The sequence below is a fragment of the Triplophysa rosa genome, linkage group LG18 (assembly GCF_024868665.1).
Source record: "Triplophysa rosa linkage group LG18, Trosa_1v2, whole genome shotgun sequence".
Lineage (NCBI taxonomy): Eukaryota > Metazoa > Chordata > Actinopteri > Cypriniformes > Nemacheilidae > Triplophysa > Triplophysa rosa.
The window spans coordinates 5964138-5974049 of NC_079907.1; the positions used below are offsets into that span (position 1 = coordinate 5964138).

The 9912-nt window shown below is 37.1% G+C and overlaps 1 long non-coding RNA gene across 1 annotated transcript; it reads left to right on the forward strand.

Annotated features, from left to right (window-relative positions):
* The first annotated feature begins 2910 nt into the window (after nucleotides 1-2910).
* Nucleotides 2911-5147, forward strand: LOC130569613 (uncharacterized). The gene is made up of 3 exons (XR_008964859.1): nucleotides 2911-3012; nucleotides 3325-3404; nucleotides 5037-5147. It is a non-coding gene; the product is annotated as an uncharacterized LOC130569613 (long non-coding RNA).
* The last annotated feature ends 4765 nt before the right edge of the window (nucleotides 5148-9912 follow it).

A 9912-nucleotide genomic window follows, 5' to 3' on the forward strand; every position in this document is an offset into this window, starting at 1 on the left:
CACAATCATTTTGCAAAATAATAATAATATTTAAAGGGATGGTTCACCCAAAAAAGAAAATTCTGCCATCATTTACTCATCCTCTTGTCATTTCAAACCATTATGACTTCCTTCCTTCCGCACAACACAAAAGAAGATATTGTGAAGAAAGTTGGTAATAACATGGCCCCCATTCACTTCTATTTTAAGGACACAAAACCAACGCAAGTGAATGGGGGCCAGTTAACAACATTATTCAAAATATCTTCTTTTGTGTTCTGCGGAAGAAAGAAAGTCATTTAGGTTTGATATGACATGAGGGTGAGTAAATGATGACAGAATTTTATTTTTGGGTGAAATATCACTTTAATTCACTCTCATGTCGTTCCAAACCTGCATGACTGTCTTTTTTTCTCCAGATCGAAGATATTTGAAGATATTTGAGAAAAGTTGGTGAACAAACAACATTGGCCCCACTTTCCTCAAAAAACGTTTATTTAATGTGTTCCACATCACGTTAGTAGCAAACCTTATTTTTAAAACTTTTAGTCCTGATTAACTTTGAAGTTATAGTTTTAAAGCATCTCCTACAATGGTTCCTAAACAGTGTAATGGAAGTTGACCTATAAGGACTCTTAAAGGAATTGTGGTGTTGTGACTGTGAGCGATGACAGGCCTAACTTTACCCAGCCAACAGTAATACGTAAAGTTACTGTCCTGTATATTGTGTGCTCTCTCCATTAAATTCTCTAGAGAATCTTTGTCAAATTCTATTGTCACTAAAAGGAGAAAAGAGTATTCTAGTAAGTATGCCATGGGTGTCCCTGAGGGCAGAATTTCACCGTATTTCTGGTAATTCAGACCAGTCAGATGTGTGTCATGCCAACAAACACACACACAAAAGCACACACAGAGAAATGCAGGATTGTGGGATTCTGTTTGACATGAGACGTAACCATGAAGACACACACAATGCTTTGGAAAACGGCCGCAATTTACCAGACCGAGTGAACACAATGAATCAGATCTCAGCTGATCTGATCTCATGCTGACCTCCTATCCCACAGGGAAAAATCAAAAACAGTTGTGGTCATATCAGCCCTCCAACATGTGGGAAAATGAGCAGATGAGGAATACCAGGTAAAGTTAGAGATCAGTGTTTCCAGGAACACATGGCACGAGTTGTGTTTTGATCTTGTTTATTGTGGATACTGGGGGTTAGGGTGAAGGAGTGAGGATGCAAAATATTGAGAGAATTAAAGCAAAAAAGTTGACTTTTTTATCACTAAATGGATTTGTGTTTTGTAAGATTTCCTTAACTTTCCTGGAGTAACACTTTACAACAAGGTTCGATTTGTTAGCATTAGTCAACATAAACTAACAATAAAAAATGCCTGCACAACATGAATTTGCTTATTCATCATGTTTAAAATAAACTATTGTATCAGTATGAAAGTACATTGAACTAACATGTAAAAACAATGAACAGCTGTATTTGTATTAGTTAACATTAAAAAAGATTTATAAATGCTGTAAACGTGTTGCTTGTTGTTAGTTCATGTTATTCATAATGTATTATCCAATGTATGTAACAGTCATCGGGCAAACTCACTTTATTAGCTGAGCAAATGTTGTCATGTCATACTGGTTAAACAATCAGAGATAGAGCTGTTTACAAATTGTTGGACAACCAACTTACCTAATGTTGTTTGTGCATATCTAGTAAAGTAAAGGCATTTTAATATTAGAAAAAAATTACAATTTATTCTTAAAAGTTAAAGGTCCAGTGTATGAAATTTAGCAACACCTAGTGGTGAGGTTGCGAATTGCAACCAACGGCTCCAAAACTGCTGCAAAATTCATGCATAGGTAACCCTTCAGTTTGACATGTTAAGGCTAATTCACACTGATCCGACAAATGCCAACAAACACTGTTATTATATTAAAGTAAACAAGTTTGTTGCCAGACCAGTGTGAATTAGTATTTAATGTTCTAAGATCTGTATTAATAAATAATAAACAAATAAACCTGCAGACTTTTAGGCAATAAGGAAACGATATATGATCGCCTAAAAATTAGAATCCTTTCATCATATACACCTCTCATGTCATTCCAAACCCGTATGACTTTCTTTCCTTTCCAGAACACAAAAGAAGATCATGAAAAGAACATTGTTAACCAAACAACATTGGCCCCATTGACTTGCATTGTATGGACACAAACAACTGTGACATTTCTGAAAATATATATTTTTTGTGTTGTACAGAAGAAAGAGTCATAAGGTTTTGAACGACATGTAGGTAAAAAAATAATGACAGAATTTTATTTGTGGGTGAACTATCCCTTTCCCAGGAGGCATTTCTTGCTTCCCCTCTTAATATCCTGTGATATCCCCCCAAAACTGCTAGGCTTTGTTCGTATGAGCATGTTTACTTCTACATGGAGAATAAGGTCTTGGCTGCTTTCTATTTTTGTGGCTACGGTATTCGGGAATAAATTCAGGAAGGAAGATACATTGTATAACGGCTGTTCCGTTTGCGTCAGAGCTGTAGACACTAGCAATCGCTTTTCCAGCGGCCGTTCAAAGAGTACAAAGAGAAGAGGAACAAGTATTGGCAAACAGCAAAAACTGGTGATTTCAATTACATGAAAAGTTTCACCGAAGAACAGATTTCTTTAAGACATGTCTTCACAAATACATTCATGATTCAGTGGTATTGAAATATACACTGTCATGTCCACGTTCATTTCTGGTAAAATAAGTCATTCATCTTTGTGTGCAATAACATGTTGGGCATGCCCTATAATTATAAAGATGCGTCAGAAACATGACGTGACTAAGCATTAATACAACTTGGCAGTTGCTCTGCTTTACCTCTTATATATTATTGAATATTTAAAGTCATGTCTTGTAGCTCTTTAAAACTCTGAGGAGGAGTATCGTGAAGTATGAACTTCAGAACTAACAACAAGTGACTTTTCCATTAAACCCTGCTATTTTTCCAGAGAAATCAATCAGACTGCGAACAGAAGTAACTCATAAATAATAAAATGTGCTTTTCTGTGGAATAGCGGAAATATTTAAATAGGCAATCTGCTCTTTCAGCATTCAGAATGAAAAGTGTGTGTGTGAAACCAATAATGCAGAATGCACACGTTTATGTTGAGCTCATAAACCTTTATACACCATAAAAACAATCCTCATGCTTTTACCCAAATCTAAATGACACCAGTTACCATAAAAATGTTTTTAGTTTTTAATCATATTTTTTTAGGGTGTGTGTTAACATGCTATTGCTTGAACATGCATGTCATAAGAGAGCTTTATGTTTTTACTGTTACAGTAGCAATCTGCCAATGGAACGTATTGATTTGACTCGATCGAGCGAAGCACCATCTACACAACGACTCGGATCTGCCTACAGTAAGTACATCCGACCATTAACGGTTTAGGGGATCTTAACCTGACATCCTCAACCCCTTGTTGTTTATGCACGTAGAAACAAAACAGAAGTAAAAACATCCTTTAAAATTGCTGTGTGTTTTGACTAGTTTATGTGGGTACATTTGATATGGTTAACAATGAAATTTTTATTAAATTATAAATATCTTTTTGTACAAATAGGGTCAACGTGAAAAATGTCAGATTCAGATTCAGAAAGTGACAAAAAGATAGTTGGGGTAAACAGTATGCCAGAATGCAGATATCATAAAGTTGTGACTTTATCGACCTCTGTACTTCTGTACATTAGTTCTGTAGTAGCGGTCTCAGATTAAATATTGTTGAATATAAAATAGACATTCTAATATACAGTATACTTTTATATACAAATATAAAATAGTTATGATTTTTTTTACAAAGCATGATGAAAGTATGCTAAAGGTAAAATGAGTCACATGAGCTCCTATGACTCCACTTAAGTTTAGTCAATTCCTTTATTCAACATTAGAAGCATGTTGAAGCATGTATTAGTTCTGGTCATTTTGTAACAGAATTGAATTTCTGTCACTGATGTACACCGGTGAAAATAAGTGACAGAAAAACGTGTTGATGTTACTAATGGAGTCTGTCAAATGTTTGATGTCACGCATTTCTCCATCATTTAGCATGAGAAAACAAAAAATTGTATATGCTATGCATACATACCATATGTGAGTTATAACTTTCATTACAGACAGATGTTAAGTGCATGAACTGCATTGTGAGGTGAACACTGGCCGTCTGCACGCTAGCAAGCGCTTTACTCATATTTGCACGAATGATGAGTCAAATCTGTTAAAACCCACCTTAACATCATAAGATACGATGTTGAATGAAAGCCACAGGAGTGTGGGTTTACTTTGATTTTTTTGCTAAGCTCTGTATAATATAATGTTAGTTCAGTAACGTCATTTCTGCAAAAATTCCAGGTTTGTTTATCCCTTAAAGGTACAGTTCACCCAAAAATAAAAATTCTGTCATAATTTACTCACCCTCGAGTTGTTCCAAATCTGTATAAATCTCTTTGCTCTGATGAACACAGAGAAAGATATTTGGAAGAATGCTTGTAACCAAACCGTTCTCGGCTACCATTGACTACTATAGTAGGAATAAATAAAATGGTAGTCAAAAGTGCACCAGAAATGTTTGCCTTCCTACATTCTTCAAAAGATCTTCTTTTGTCATCAAAATAAAGAAATGTTTAAAGCAATTTTTCCTACCATGGTAGTTAATGCATGGTAGTACAAGCATTCTTCCAAATATCTTTCTCTCTATTTAACAAAACAAATACATTTATACAGATTTGGAACAACCCGTGGGTGAGTAAATGAAGACAGAATTTTCATTTTTGAGTGAACTGTCCCTTTTAAGCAGGATTATGTTTATTAGGCAAGTATGAAAATGTGCACATTTCTAATGTAGTGCGTCTGACAAATCATACAATTGATAACTTTATGTATGACCTAAATTAGTCATTATCTTGGAAAGAAGTCATATAGAAATATGAATTTTAGCAGACTAACTGAAATAACATTATCAGCTCAAGCAAACCGTAATGTGGTTTCATATTTTCAGGAAATATGAGGATTCGAAGCAGGGCTGAAACCAAGTTTTCTCTTGAAAACGGTAAATGTGGGCTGTGGTCACTGTTATAGGAATGTCTTTGGTAAAAGAGAAGAGAAACACCGTATCGGATATCAGTTGGAATCGAAAGAACTATGCCGCCCTTGGAAAGCCAACGCGTGTGTTCCAGTAAACTGTCAAACCATCGCTGCAGGTCACGAGGTGAAATGGTAGAGAAAACACAGGATGGCAAAAAGCCAAGCTATCGGACTGACCCCGATGAAACTTTATTTCTTGTAAATCTCTCTCTTAAACCGTTCTCTATCTATTTCCCCTCTCTTTTCAACTCTCACACAAGCTAAAGTAATGCACGCGTCTGTTGAGAGATTCTCATTGCATTGGTGCGATTACTTCCAGTCAAAATACGCCTACACGTAACCTGCTCTCTGCACGAAAACATACCGATTCAGGCGATTGCGTGTGTGCTCGTGTGCATGAGGAGAGGTTTATTTACATTTGAGGAACATATACCAAACCTACAGGTGTTACCTTCGCTTTGTCCAAAAGAGCAGACAGGAAACCTCTTTCATTTCTTTGGTTTCCTGTCCTCAGATCTTTCGAGCGCTCTGCAGTCTCTCCTTTTCTTTGTTTTTTGCTGTCTATGTCATTTTGGTTGCTTGGCATTGTTTGAACTTTAATGCTTGGTCTGTTACTGTTCATGTTTACAATTCAAAACTAAAAAGCTACAGTTCATCATCATCATCATCACAGTGCTCTGAATTTCAGTTTCAATGATACATCCTTTCAGACGTATTAGACTCCACTAGAGTTATACAAGTTGTACTGTCACTTTAAAAAAGTGTTAGCCAGTGAGTTCCAGATGCGCTGGTTTCAGTGTCACCTGAAACCACCAGTACTAGTGACATGGAAGAATGAATTATTTTGGATTTCAAATGTTTGAGGTTTGAGTGACAAAAATAGCAGTCGATAAGGTTAAAATCTACAAATGTTACTTATGAAACTACTTAGGAATCATTCATGTGTTAAGTGGGCTGTTTGTGCCTCTGTGTACATTCATGAAAGATACAATTACTTTGGGTCAGTTTGATCTCCAATCAGGAAGCCTACATTGCCCAAAACAACAGAACATGTTTAATACTCAGATCACAGCTGGCTGCTGTATGTTTTTCAGCGGCCTGGATGGAGAATTTGTTTTAACAAACTTTTCTCTACAGGCATTTTAACTAAAATTCTTCCGTGAAAAGTGTTGTTTTGAACAAAACCAACCGACTATGATAAAACTACAACACGCAACATTGCATGTTGCAAAATTTAAAAAAAATCTGAAACAATTTGCACAAAAGAAAGACTAGTATTCTTATGAAGCATTCAATGAACCAAAGCAACAATATCAATAAGATATAAGTTTATTGCACAATATTCTAATTTATGCAAATAAGTTGTTTAAATCTGTATTACAATGCTTTATGGTGTAGACTTCCACTGCTAAGGTCTTTTCCACAATTCCAGTTTCCATGGTAACATTTAGTTCTCTGATTGGTGGATCTCTCTTTTTTACAGCTGTAGGATTTTGGCAATTAATCAGGATTTTTACAAATCAAATCACGCTCACTTGTGGCTTTTACAAAAGCACACTTCATCATTTTCAACAACCTCAGAGCTCATGGAAGGTCTTGAAACGTTTTAACATTATCACTAAAAATCAATCCTCTATTGAAAAAATAAATGGGATTCTGGAGCCCTATTGTTATGCTGCAAGCATAACCTGCATACCTGCTGCTTAAAAAGGCCTGCCATCTACCATAAATGGATGTTTGTTTGAAATTAACTTTTGATTTTCTATTTTTACAAACTATGCAACTAAAGTAATTTTATGTTCAATCAAACATCCACTCAATGCACCATAATGCAGTATTGTGCAATTTTTATGTGCACGGTTCACACGCAAGGTTAAAAGGGACCCTGACCCAAACAAAGCCAAATCTGAGGGGACGAAATAGGAAAGGGTGCAGGGAGAAAGACAGCAGTCAGGAGGGGGAAATGAGTTCTTACAGTAAAAGAACGTGTGAGTTTGTGCATGAGCTCCCGCTCTGCACCTCCCCTTCCTGTCTAAATGTGTCCTCTCTCTCTCTCTCTCTCTCTCTCTCTCTCTCTCTCTCTCTCTATCTCGCTTGCATTGAAGAGCAGTAAAGAATCAACTCAATTAAAGAGCCTCTTTCCTGGAAACTGGGCTCTGATGGCACTGAAGGTATGAAGGGAATGGGAACCATGTGTGTTAGATGGGGAGGGGAATAGTTGGATTTTGTTTCTTTGCAACTCTGTGTGCACGCGTGTGTGAGGGAACGAGACGAGAGCAGATGGAAATGAGGAGAGGGACGCGGCAGGCAGGAAGAAGAGTGCAGTCTTTGTGGTGACAAAAACACAAGCTCTCGGCCCAGTGGCATTCATGACTAGCTTGAAAATCAGGGTAGAGGAAAACTCACTTCTTTCTTACGATCGCTGCACAGTGACCTCTCTCTCTCTCTCTCTCTCTCTCTCTCTCTCTCTCTCTCTCTCTCTCTCTCTCTCTTCCTCTCCTCTCTCTCTCTCTCTCTTCTCTTCTCTCCTCTCTCTCTCTCTTCTCTCTCTCTCATCCCCTCTCTCTCTCTCTCTCTCTCTCTCTCTCTCTCTCTCTCTCTCTCTCTCTCTCTCTCTCTCTCTCTCTCTCAGGCATACTCAAGTAATTTCTCAAGCCATTAGCTGTTTGACCAGAAAGTCTCTGTTGTAAATCTGTCCCACGAGGCCTTTTTCATCCCTGCCTTCATTCTATGACCTCCCACAGGACCCTTCTCCAACAGGGAAAAATAGGTCCAATCAAAAGCCCTCTCAGTCAAGCAAGCCGCCCAACCGAGTTTACAGGTCCAACCAGCAACCTTTGTACAAAATGGACGGTTACCTAATCAAAACCTCAAGCCATCTTTCTGAGAAAGCAGTGCACTAAAAGCAGAAGAGAAAAAAACTTCAATGAAGGTCTTGATTTAATACTGAAATTATATCTTTTTAGTTATTTTAAGAAATATTTTCTTGGTCATACTAAAATGTATTTAGCAGTGTGATGATACTGTATTAAAATAAATATTTTATAGTAGGCTATAAACAAGACTTTCTGCACTTTAAGAATTGTCAAGTTTTTGGTGCACTTTAATTTGCACTTTAAGCCAAATTAGACAAAAATGTCTACAAAAAAAGTAAACATAAACATTTCCTCTGTTTTGCCAAAAAGGAAGCCCCGCCCTTAACCCTGTCTATTAGCTGAACAAATGCTGTTATGTCTGGCACCGTCAAGTTGCTTAAATTGCAACTGCGTTCTATGGTACGGAAATGACATAAGATCAATTGACCTGACAAACTAGTGTAAATCACATATGATATTAAGACATGTTTTAAAGGGTTCATCAAATATGCAATGCATGCAATTTCTGCTTTTTTAGTGAGGTGAATAAGTGCAAATACACCAATATTAAAGATACTTTCTAAATACACAGTACACTGAACGTTGTAATACCATACTGTGTGTCATTTAGTAAATTTATCTTGTTTTAAGTTTCAAGTTTTATTTGTCAAGTGCACACATGTCTATATGTACATTAACATGCTTGGTGTACGCCTCAGGCATTCTGCAGCAGTACCATATAATAAAATATATAAAGAATAAAAAAATAGTTGTTTTAAGGATGTTAAATATTTTTACTTGAACGTTTTACAAGACAAAGAGTTGATTTATAGAATAACAGAGCAGAATCAGCTATTTGGTTGCTGTGGTACTTTTATAGCCTACACTTTCTGTGAAATATGCAAATAACAAAACTTGACATTTGGAAAACTCGCACAGCGAATTTTAATAGTGCAAGGGTGTGTGAGCGTATGCTGTCTAGTGCACATGCCAAGATCGCCTGTTGCCAGTAGACCGGGACCTGCAGTTTTCCATGCTGATGATGTCATTGAAGTGCAAACCATAGGGCAACAAAAGTACTTCGGAAACACACAAAGATTTGACATCATTTGTTAAAGCGGAGGAAATAACAGGAGAAAGAAGGATAGATAGAAAAAAAAAGACGTAACTTTTACCAGAAGCACACTTTGTCTTTTAATGACAGGCAGCCCAATGTGTTTGTTTGCAGCTCATTTCTTACACAATGTTTTGATTCTGCTATAGACAGACATGATTACAGACTTTACAAAGATGTTGACAAAAGTGTGTTTCGCGTAAAGGACTATCCTCCTCTATCTTCGACACATGTAGCTATGTCTGTGTGCGCATACGCAGACGCACATTTGCAGAATCTTCCCTGGGCCCCTGCAGAGGCCAGGATGTATAAAAAATGGCCTCGCATTCTTTTCCTGTTAAGTCAACCACAATATGGAACTGACACACGAGAGAACTGGATGACTTCCCAGCACACACAACCCCTCCGGAGTCCCGTTACTTTCAGTCATTTAGTGAGACATACACAAGCACGAATGCACATGCATTCACTTATTATGTCCACGAGAATTACGAATAAATTATCTGTTGATCGTAATATTCTGTGTACTTATCGGGGTATCAAGATAGCCTGGCTTACGGTAAATGTACAAAATTCAGGGAAGTCGAAACATAAGCATATTTAGACACATGGAGAGCAAACTCAGGGGGCATCTTATGTATTCCTTCCCCAGCATTACAGTAAGCGAATCAGAAAAAAAAGATGTGGAGAGGTCACAGAGGTGATTTACTGTAAAGCCGGTATTGATAGCAGTTAAACATAAACATCCTGTGCATGAAGAAATGCAGCGGCTGTTATTCTGCATGCATGCTTTCTCATAGGTACAGGATAGCTGATTATAA